General features: G+C 40.5%; 1 protein-coding gene across 7 annotated transcripts in view; it reads left to right on the forward strand.

Moving 5' to 3' along the window:
* The first annotated feature begins 5,833 nt into the window (after positions 1-5,833).
* The window catches only part of chl1b (cell adhesion molecule L1-like b), a 72,464-nt gene continuing 66,253 nt past the window's right edge, over positions 5,834-12,044 (forward strand). The window contains exon 1 of one of the 7 annotated variants that reach the window (XM_085160246.1): positions 5,834-6,241. The gene's annotated coding sequence lies outside the window, so the exon portion shown is untranslated. The remainder of the gene's footprint in view (positions 6,242-12,044) is intronic. The other 6 variants (XM_085160247.1, XM_085160248.1, XM_085160249.1 and 3 more) reach the window with 6 other exon arrangements.

A 12,044-nucleotide genomic window follows, 5' to 3' on the forward strand; every position in this document is an offset into this window, starting at 1 on the left:
AAAAGGTTACAGTTTATGGTTTAAGGGCTCCATTTTTTAAGAGTTTCACTCCAAACGATGGTGATAAAGCCAGCTCACATTTGACATGCACTTATTCACACAGCCACCAGGTGTTGCTTAACTTTAAATTGTAATTATAGGATTTTATACCAGCTTGTGCAAACACCAACATGCGGGTGCTTGCTATGAGCCAAGTCCCACAAACCACAGCGTACTCTGGAGACTCTGAACAGCAGGAAAAATCTGGACAGGGTTTGTATGTTTGCTATATACAACAATTCATCACAGAGCATGTGACAGGCTGACATTCATAGGAGTGCAGAAGATGGATGTGAAGAAGGAGAAAGGAGACACTCCCTAGAGGTCAATGAAACAATATAGGCTGGTCCTATTTGAGTCCCACTTCCTTGTTTCTGTCATTAAAAGGGGGGAAAAAATCCTTTTTTATTTTTTTTTAAACAACTCATACCATCTGGAAACGAACTGGTCTACAGTACTGACCAACCCAGATGGTCAGATGTGACCAAAAGTGAGCTCCGACATATTACCAGCAATGGGATGAGGCTTTTCCCACTTTGTCATTTACAGGTTAGGAATCTGCTTGTGGGTCTGAGGTTATTGGATAAATTGATTTCTAGCTGACCTTTGCTAGCTGCTCCGCTGATGCAAAGAGTTCTTAATGATCTTGTGCTGTCAAAGGTGCTGAAATCCCAGATCCCTACAGACACCATTAGTCTCCAGTACACGGGCTGACATTATGATGAAAGCAGTGAAGGCAGTTGATATGCACCAGGTTGACACAACAATATGAACACCTGTTACTGCAATGCAATCCGATACAAAAGCCATGCTCTGAATACTCTATTTGTGAAGCATGAAACGAGACTTCGCAGGAGTGCTGATTCAACCTTGTGCTAGCTTTTGATATTTTTGTAATTGTTTAGATTTTTTTGGACTGTAATTTTTGGAATTGCTTTTGTGTGTGTGTGTGTGGGTGTGGGTGTGTGTGGGTGTGTTTGTGTGAAGTTTGTGTGAAGTTTTGAATTCTGATAAACCTTTGCAGGGGTGTAGAGTGGGGTCATGTTAATGATCCATACACATTTGCTTTACATCCACAAAGGTCTTCAAGGTCGACTTAATGATTTATTGATTGAAAATTGACAAAAAGCCTAAAAACATAAAAACTATGATCCTCACAAGTGTGGTATGTATCGTCAACATATAGAAAATACCATAGGATTTAAAATATCATGTAGCATTTGACCTCTAATCTTCTTTAAGGTTAATAAATTGATCTGATATTAATGCTACGTAGAGCTATTTGAAATAACAGAAGGTTTTCAGACTGACGAGTACATGTTGCCATGTACATGCTGGACACATTTTGAGTATAGTTGATTTCTTTTATTGTGACTTTTTCATGCACATTACAGTAACAGACTATAACTATTTAAATAAATAACAAATTCTATACATGCACAGTGTTACTGAAGAAGGTTTTTCTTTTGGAAAACAAGATAAACTTGTGATCAAAAACTTTTTGAACTTACTAAACATTTAAACTGTTTTTCTAAATAATTGAATTAATGTTACACATGTACTACATATACATAAAAAATAAATAAATTATACTCAAGCATATAAAAATGGGCTTTAATAAGGTAAATAACTAAAGCCTGCACTTGTTTTTACTGCCCTGCAAACTTCTGTAAGTATGTTTAAAAGAACAAAGACACCAAAATCACTAAAGTATATAGAAAATGCAATACTAAGTAAGCTTTCTTGTTTGGGGGTTTGTAACCGCAGTTTTTTGTGAGCCCAAGTTGATACAGCAGCACCCTGAAATATCAGATATTTTTACACTAAAAAAAAAAAAAGATTCTTCACCCTCAATAAACATGAAGCCATAACTTTGAGTAAAATGCAACTGAATATATAACACTGAAGGTTTATTTTTCAATAAATAAACCTTCAGTGGGGCGATCGTGGCTCAAGAGTTGGGAGTTCGCCTTGTAATCGGAAGGTTGCCAGTTCGAGCCCCGGCTCAGTCTCGGTCATTGTGTTCTTGGGCAAGACACTTCACCTGCCGTCTACTGGTGTTGGCCAGAGGGGCCGATGGCGCGATATGGCAGCCTCGCTTCTGTCAGTCTGCCCCAGGGCAGCTGTGGCTACAACTGTAGCTTCCCTCCACCAGTGTGTGTATGGGTGGATGACTGGGTGTGTAAAGCACTTTGGGGTCCCTAGGGGGGACTAGTAAAAAGTGCTATACAAATACAGGCCATTTACCATTTCAATTAAGTACATTTCATTTGACCAGATTCCCTTACATGGAGTTAAAATATTTTACATTATATTTATGTAATAAAATTACATTTTGGGAAAATCTACATGTTAAAATAAGTTAAACTCCATAATATGGGTAGAATTGTCATTATTAAAATATTTTTTTCTGTTTTTGTCACACTTGATTCGAATCTTCTGTTGCATTTGTTTTTATTGATATTAACACCATTAGGATAGGATAAAAAATATACTTTAAGTTCAAAAACACAAAAAATAAAACTGAAATAAATAAACTGACAAAATTTACATCTCAGAGATTCTTTAACTATTCGGATACTGTTGATAGCCTCGGTACTCAAGTATTCTTCAGACTATAATTGAATCGATGCATAGACCCAGACCCCTGCCTGGATGGCTCAATGAAGTCACGAATAATACACAACAGGGCTCTAGCCAAGACTGAAACTGGCTGGGGAGAATTTGTGGGAAATAAGAATGAATGAGAAATGAGAACTATACCTCCTGTTATTGCTGTATTATTTAGGTGCCCTTGAGTGAGGCGGTGAACATCTAACTGGAAACAGAAAATGGTTGAATGGCTAAAGGGCTGCTTCAAGAAACCAGCGGCCATACTCGTGCATTTCTTTTTCTAATTAGTGAAGCGTAACAAACAGCAGGTAATGAAACTGGAATAACCATGACACTGAATGTTCCTCTCACTCAAACAGAGAGAGAGAAGGGCCGACATTGTGTTTCTCACAGTGTGGGTAATTAGAATGGATACACATTCACTGTCATTTCTCTCTGCGTGTTACTGTTATAGTATTGTAAGTGTGTACTGTTCTGCTGATGCAGGGTTATGTTATGCTAATTATTCAGGCTGCTAGTTAAATGGAGTAACTGCATCATAGCTAATAGTATCGTCTGCTGTTATCATTTTACCTGCATGTTTACATTTTATAGGCCTTATTCATTTAAGGTATGTTGATGAGTAAAGAAATGAAAGTTATCAATAAATATAGTGAAAAAATGGATTACGCCTTAATTTAAATAAGATGGCTTGACATTCTCCACATGTGCTTTATTTTTAAAGCTGAGCAAAAAAACACTCCTCTTTTACTTATCTGTGCTAACATGGAAATGACCAGCTATGCTGTTTCACTAATCTGACATGAAGCTACATAAAACACAATATGAGAAAACTGTAAACACAGTAGAACAAATATAACTCAGATCTTCTGCACGTCACTGTGAGCTGTTCCAACAAATATAAACTTTGGTGCTGCAAACCCAGAACTTCTTTGACATGCCCCCTTGGAGTCATGCAAGACAATATGAATCATGTACACTGCTCAAGAAAATGAAAGGAACACTTGTTAATCAGAGTATTGCATCAAGTCAGTGAAACAGCTCAGGTATTGATTTGATCAGTTAAGTAGCAAAGGGTTTTTTTTTATCAGTTTCAGCTGCTTTGGTGTTAATAAAATGAACAACAACCTTTAATTAATTTTGTTCTTTTGTTCTTTTGTAAGGTGACCTTGGGTTTTTGAAAAGGCACCCTCAAAGAAAATGTATTATTATTATTATTATTATTAATAATAATAATAATAATAATAATAATAATAATAATAATAACAGGTGCACTACAAGGGCAACAATGAGACAACCCCCAAAACCAACTACTACTAACACGAGGTGATGTCTGGACCCCACAGTGGTTGTGGAGGTACTCCAACTCCTCCCGGATGGCACATCAATACATGTCATAGCCAGAAGGTTTGCTGTGTCTCCCGGCACAGTTTCAAGGGCGTGGGGGAGATTTCAGAAGGCAGACAGTTACTCTAGGAGAGCTGGTCGTAGAAGGTCCTTAACCCATCAACAGGACCAGTATCTGCACCTTTGTGCAAGGAGGAACAGGATGAGCACTGCCAGAGCTACAAAAAGACCTCCAGCAGGAGACTGGTGTGAATGTCTCTGACCAAACAATTAGAAACAGGCTTCATGAGAATGGGCCCATCGTCCATTAGTGGGCACTGTGCTCACTGCCTAGCACTGTGGAGACTGAGGTCCATCACTGGCACTCTTTTCTTTTTACAAATGAGAGCAGGTTCACCTTGAGCACATGTAACAGATGTGAAAAGGTCTGGAGAAGCCATGGAGATCCTTGGAGGGACACACAGACCTCCATGTATAGGCAATGGCACCATGACTGCCATTATTTATTAGGAGGAAATCCTTGGACCCATTGTCAGACCTTTCTCTGGTGCAGTGGGTCCTGGGTTCTTCCTGGTGCATGGTAATGCCTGGCCTCATGTGATGAGAGTATGCTGGCAGTTCCTGGAGGATGAAGGAATTGATACCATTGACTGAACCCCATGCGCGCCTCACATAAGTCCAATAGGATGTACATACAAGCATATGGAGGCCATATAAACTACTCTGTTACTGCAATAAAATTTTGACAATATAAATCGCATCATTGTTTCACTTTCTTTTCATCAAACAGTGTGGTATCCTTTTGTTCCTAACACATTAGCCTGTCCTTATCAGTATATGTATGTCAGTATATCTGTCTCTCCTGTGCTGGGTCTGGAAGACAGGGTGTACCCTGGTTTTTGATAGATAGTGGTGGGGATGGGCTCTAGTCTCAGTAGTATTAGGATGACCAGGTGTCCCACTATATATGGGACTACAGAGCATTTCAATTCCTCATTTCTTCTTTCACATACTGAGGCGATGTAATCAATTTTTAATTTTTTTTTTTTTTACCTGTGGCTATGCAGGTTAACTGATCACCACTTGGTGCTGTCCCATATATTGCAAGACACCACAAAATCATAAAGCATGCAGATTTTAGCAGAACTGTACAGATGCGACTATGAAACCAAGCTACAACAAAGAGGACTTATGACCAGGCGAAGTCAGTGGAAGATGATTTTCAGACCTTTTCCCTTTTTACCCAGAGTTATTTTTCAATCTCACACAGGCACAGTATAACAGAGCACAGCTGAGTCTCACATATTACGTTATAGGTATTAAAATTTCAGACTTCCCTTTAGCATAGGTGATGTATCATATAGTCAGAACTCAGTTTGATGGTATTTTTTCCAGTGAAAAAAATCTATATTTTAATTGTAATTATTATTATTTTCAGTATTTGATATCATAAAAATGATAATGTTATTTAAACGCAATGTACTTTTTTCAAATAAATTAAAATAAAAACAATTCAAATTATTGCAATTTTGTAAATCTCGTGTGTTTAGACCATTCAGGCTCAGCAAGACAAACAGAATTCCGGTGAAATTATAAAAATACATTTTCAAATAAATAACACCTGCAAGGAACTCCATAAACAGGACAGGCACAATCAGGGATTTACATCCAACGAAGGACAATTTAAATGTTTCCCTCTCATTCATATTTGAACAGCATCCCCACCAGAAGAGTTCAGTGTCCCTCTCTCCTCCTCCTCCTTCTCCCATTATAAAACCTGCTCACTCCGAGTCTTGGGAATAATGTCTGTCACCGTTTGGGGGGCTGGGGAGAGCTTTAACCCGGTCACAACGTGGGGAAGTTGCGCACGGGTTCTTCTGCGTTGCCATGGGTTTTTTGTGAAACCTATTGACTACGATAGGGTCCCTTCTTTTCTTTGAGCCTGTCATTGTGGAGGTGGAGGAGAAGGAGGAGGAAACCGCTATTACTTTTCCCCCCTTTTTACAGAGGCGCAGAGAGGAGGAGGAGGAAGAAGAGGAGAGGGGAGCAATAGTAGCATCCAAGGGAGGAGGACGAGGAAGAGGAGAAGAGGAGGAGGAGGGGTGGTACTCCGCTACACACCAACTGCGAGGCACGGCGGCAGCGTTACGTTGACAGTTAACACTCCCTCTGCCTTCTTCCTCCAGCGGTGGACACAATTCAACTTTGTGAGCGGCTGTCTGGACATGAGTTGCACCTGAAGGTGAGTTCTGTTTAAAATTTTATTTTCTTCTTTTTTCACTTTGCTTCGAAAAGCAAGTCGCGTTTTTCCCCTCTGACTTTTTAGTTGTGACACTTGTTAGAAATGTTTGCTAGCTTGCGCACGCGGAGCTCCCCGGTTGTTATAGTGATATACAGCAGATACCTGCACGAGCTCTATATGGCAGGTGGTTGGAAATGCCAGTTTAAAGAAGAAGAAGAAGAAGTAGAGGAAGGAAATAAAGAAAGAAGGCAAATGTAGGAAAAGATGGAATTGGGATGGAATTGGGAAGTGTTGTCACGACTGCTTTGGGAGAATGTTTCATGAGTGGAATAATAACTACAGGTGCAGTTTAGAGTAATAGAAATGATGTTGCTAGCTACCTTTGCTTCAGCCCCTTTTTAAATCACGTCCGTGGTATGCCGAGAAAGAGAGTTACTGCTTGTGAATTAATGCCTTTCTTATTTGTATGACAGCCTGAGGTAAAAAAAAAATACTCATTGGAGAACACACACACACACACACACACACACACACACACACACACACACACACACACCATCCTTCTTACACTGGCCATAACACAGGGCTGATCTGAGCCTGCATATCACTGGCTTGCATGCTGAGTGCTGAACTGCAGAAGGGAATCACACCTTGTCACCCAGCATGGTGAATCTCATTCTTAGAGGGAAAAAAAGTGCTTTTGCATGTGATATGAGAGTCATTTGCCAGGTATGTGGAGTAGGAATAAAGGTGCATGTGTTCTGAAGTGACTTGAATGCAGAAGACCTGTACAAAAGGTTAACTGGTGTCACACTGGACATTCAAACTCTGTAAAAGGCTGTAGAAAACAAAACAAAATAAAACACCCTAGGTTTCTCTAATCTCGTTCTGCTCTTACGGGAAGTGGCTCCTCATTACGTGCGTTAGATATGTGATGTGTGATTGGCATAACTGATTAGACTTTAATCTGTGCGATTAAAATCACATTACAGTCACATTTTAAACCAAGGGCAGTCGTTGCTTGCGTGCCTCATTGTGTTTGCTGCACGTATGAACCGACTGTGTCTCACGTGGCGGGTATGAGGATTCCCTCAGTGTGAATATTTAAGAGGTATGCAAATGTACTAAACTCTTGTGTGGAAGTGCAGCGATTTCAAATGTAGTGTTGTTTTCTGGGTCCCCCCCCCCACCCTTGTAGATGATGCCTTTGAGGGAATCCCAAGAAACAGAACTGTTCCGTAGCTTACCCATAATTTGATATTTTTAATTCCTTTTGATCATTGTCTTGTATTGTTCTCAGAACAGTCGATGCAACCCATATTGTCTGCACATTTGTAATGAAAAAAGGAAAAAAAAACAACCATGTACACACTAAACACTGCCACTTTTGTTTGTTTTCGGGGTGCTGCTACTTCTTATCCTGGTCCCGTTGCTTAGTGTTCAACGCAAAGACCTTGTGAAGGTCAAACTGCCATTAGTGAGTTTAATCAAATCCAGCTGCAGATCCTATTCATGCTGCCCACCCCCTTCATCCCAGCACATAGCTTCTGCAGTGTTCTCACACATCAGGTAAGTTGTCTAAATTTCATTTCTAGGCCAAAGACAAGAGGCTCTAATGGCACTTGTCATCACACGTGGTTTCCCCCCTCAGCTTCTCTGTATTCAGGGCAGTGGTGCTTTGTGTCCAGAAGTAGGTCGAATGCTTCTCACCAAACAATTTGAACGATCGCCAGTAATTGGACAAGCAAAGTGTCGACCATCTCCCAGCCGGTCCATGTCAGCCAGTGCCCCCCACCAGCCCCCGCCATCCTGTCTCCGCACCACTTAATATTCAGCTCCAACCTGGCACATTTCATGGAGCTTTTTCATCCTTTTAATCATTTTGATTGCTAAATGCAGCAAACAGAACATCCTTTGTGGCTGCAGACGGGCTCATTCTTAAAACGGCCTTGCAAGCTCAGCTGACTGAGTGTTTACAATGCAGTTTCCGCAAAACTGTTTAAATAAAACTTCCACCTGCACATCAGTGCTTGGTATTGCACAGGAACACCTGAGCTTCCAACTTTGTTGTGTTTGTCATCGGATTTTGCTCAAACTGGCAGTGCCATTAAAGGCAGGAAGTGCATTGAAAACATGAAAGACAAGAGACAAGCTATGATTTTTGTCTTTACCTGTTCATACAGGTGTGTTTGCCTTGGAGCTGAAATGTTTGCACTGATGGCATGTGTGTGTCTGTGTGTATGCATGTTGTATCATCCTGTGTACAGCGGGAGGGAAATGAGGGGGCTCAGAGTTAAAAGGGGAAAGAAACAGAGAGCCCTTTCTTTTGTACCCAGGCCATATTCACCTGGCCTTTATAGAGCAGACTGAAACAAGCCGAGATGCTGTGTGTGACTGAGGCGAATCAGCCTTTATTTCAAATATTTGATCCAAAAAGAGTTTTGATTTCTGACACATTCTTTCACATAATCTTTGCTTTTTAAGCACTCTGAAGTGTTTACCTGTGTCTCATCCATGCAGTCTGCAGTAGATGCATTTCACCAGCATCAGAGCTGTAATTTTGGGCTGTAATTCAGTCCTGTCTGATGGAATCTGGAGTATCAGATGGCTGTAAGAGATTAGCAAAAGCAGCCTGACAGCAGCGAGCAGGAGTGAATAGCTGTATCAGACTAATTGTCCATTTTAGCTGCCCTTTTATCACCCTATCTAGAATGTGTTGCTAGTCGAGATGCAAAAAAAAAAAAAAAAGTGCCTGTTGGAACAAGTACGATGCAAAGGGAAAACCCAAAGTCTGATAACAACAAGCATTACAGTGATATACCTGGCGGCGTTAAAATGTTCAAATATGTTTTCCCGGAAGAGGCTGGCAGACGTGTAGAGAAGGTGTGGAGCCTAGCAAGTACCCAGGCCCTAATTGAGGTTCAGCTCAGGCTCCACCACTACAAGCAATTACACTGACGACTTGTGCTCCCTGTGCTTGAGGCAGAGTTGAGAGTGCTGCGGCATAGCCGTACCTGAGCCCTGCTCTTTCATGTTTGTCACCGATGACAGCCAGAAAGGCACATTCCAGCCAGTAAGTTCTGGAAATGTGTCTGGTTACATGAAATATTCATTTCCTTTTCCTGCTCTCCAGCAATGTGCGTATTTATTTACCAGATTTTCTTTTTTTATGATTCCCATGATTGGCTCAGAGAGGAGATGTAGGGGGGAGGAAGGTTTGAATTCTTATTATTTTTTCCCCCTCCATGCAGCCTCCGATGGGGGATGAAGGTGTAAAGATAAGAGGTGCTGATCATCAGAATCAAGGTTTATTTCTTATTTAACAGGCCACTGCATCATCAGGACCAGTGGGCGAACATGATCAATGGCTTCTCGCACTGCATGGACAATTAATCAGGAAACACTGAAGGACAAACCCGTCGAGAGGTCAATGTTATCTTGAATGTTCAGTTCTACTTTTTTCTTTTTTTTGCAAAAGAAGCGAATAAGAGGGCGGGAGCAGGCGATGTGCTTCAGGCTCATCCCTGTCTGGAGGTTCAGTTTGGCCCGTCATTGCTCCTTTTTTCTGTGCTGCCGAGGCTGTTTTCTCACAAATGGAACATTTTACCCAGACATTGTTATTTGCTGTCAGCCCCAGAGCTTGCAGTGCTTTCATATCTTTCATAGTGTTTTCTGTTTACATGCCATAATTCAGAAAAAATGTCCCATCATTGTTATGTACAAGCATTTACACGCATCTTTCGTTTGTATTGTTATTATCCTCACCTCCAGGCTGTTTGTCAGTGCGCTTTTCATTGGAATTTCTTTTCCTTCTCTGCTGGAATCAGAGCAAAGACAGCGTCATGTAGTGTTCTTCTGTGTCGTCTGGCTTCACAATTGTAATTTTTATGTTGAATTAATCAACTTAGATTAGGCTCACATGAAAACCATGGCCAGTAATGAGAACCAGTAAAAGGGATGTTTTACGAGAGGAATTCTAATCCTAATGTGCATTGCTGTCAGCTCTAAACTAATTTTTCCAATCTCATTGTCCTGTTTTTTTTTTTGCATGCCTGCTCAGAATTTTAGTGTCGCCTCTGGATCACGGGGTACATATCCATCCAAATTCAATGTTTATGTTAAAAACCTTGGCGAAAAGGGCAACACAACCATAAGATTCTCCAAGGAACAACGAACATGACAGATATGCCTCAAATAGCAAGAAGTTATTGCCCTTAAGTCAGTGAGAGTCAGGGATGATTTCCATTTCAATTGCAGTCTCAATTTGGGATAAGTCATGCATACAGAGGTAAGACGAACAAAGAGCTTAGGAATAAAAGTGACAAATGAAGAGAATGGAACAGAAGAGCCTGGTATCATTGGCTTTGTGTCCCATGAAGGGTATTGTGTGGATAAGGTTACAAGGGGACCCTTGGGAGATGAAAGTGAAGGGCACCAACGATGAGGAAGGACACGTTTGACAAGCAGGGGACACAGAGGGCATTCTGGGCTCGATATGAAACACACCTCAGACTATGATTCTGTGACTCGTGTCAGTAAATTTGTTGGGGTTATCTCTCAAAATTGCTTGTATTGTCTAAAGAAAAGTCACCAGAACTTTATTCAGTTTATAGTCATATAAAACAAAGCAACAGATCCTCACGTTTTGATACGCTGACAGTAAAAATCCATAATAAATCTATAATGAAGGATTATGAAAACAAAAATCCTACAGTATTATATGAATCATGCAATTAAGACAAATATTACTTTCATATTTTTCTCCATCACAATACTGAAGCATCCTCCCCATGTAATCCTTCGATAACACTTATGTTCTATTTAGTGAGATTTTGATTTTTTCTACTTCCTTTGTGTTGTATCCAATATTTTGTCTACTGTTGCAACTTTTCTCTATTCGCCTGTGTTTTCTTCAGTACATTTGACCTTTCAAGGTCACCATATGCTCATACATTTGGGGTTAGGGTACGTTGAGGATTTTGCTAACATTGTTATGGAATTTTCACCTATTTGGAAAATATTTTAGAGAAAAATATGAATGGCAATCAAAGTCATTCAGCACAGCCTAGTTTGCTTTGTTTAATCAAGCCGTATCTTTAAACAAATAGAGGGTCAATTTCTTTTGCAGTGCCCCAAATTCTGTCTGCATATTCAGGAAAAATCCAATATTTCATGTAGTACTATAGAAATTGTAAAGGTCTCTCTAAAAGTATGTGTTTGTTTGACAGGGTGTACTGTGAGGGCAGCAGTGCTGTTTTTCCTGATGCTTCCCCTGGGACCTCATTACATTGTGTTGGGCTCTGGTGGGTACTGTAAGTGGACTGTTGGGAGTCCCAAGCCGGTGCAGCCCCATGTATGATGATTTGGTGTGAACATACAACTCAGTGTCTGCTCTGCATATTAAGAGCCTATTTACTGGCCCATTGGGGCCTGGAGTCAAGCGCAGTAGTATCATCCAAATGGAAGATTAGAGAGCAGATCAGGCACGATTTGAATTGTGGAATAAAGAGGCAGGGCTGCGTGGTCAATTTTCTAAGTGGGCTAACACACGAGCAAAGACTTTAATCCGTTTCTGTTTTCTGTTGCACCATTATATTTGGTCTGCTTTTCCAAATTGCCATTTGGGTCGGTTCAAAGGTGGGGAATGTCCCAGCTGTTTCATACTTACATGGATACAATATTTCATATATATTTTCACATGTTTTAAACATCTGATGAGGCATATCCTGTGGTGGTTCTTTTTGTGTTGAGTTCTTAATACTAATTCATGTTTTCTGCAGTTTTTGAAGGTTGTGATATTTCT

The sequence above is a fragment of the Neolamprologus multifasciatus genome, chromosome 5 (assembly GCF_963576455.1).
Source record: "Neolamprologus multifasciatus chromosome 5, fNeoMul1.2, whole genome shotgun sequence".
NCBI lineage: Eukaryota > Metazoa > Chordata > Actinopteri > Cichliformes > Cichlidae > Neolamprologus > Neolamprologus multifasciatus.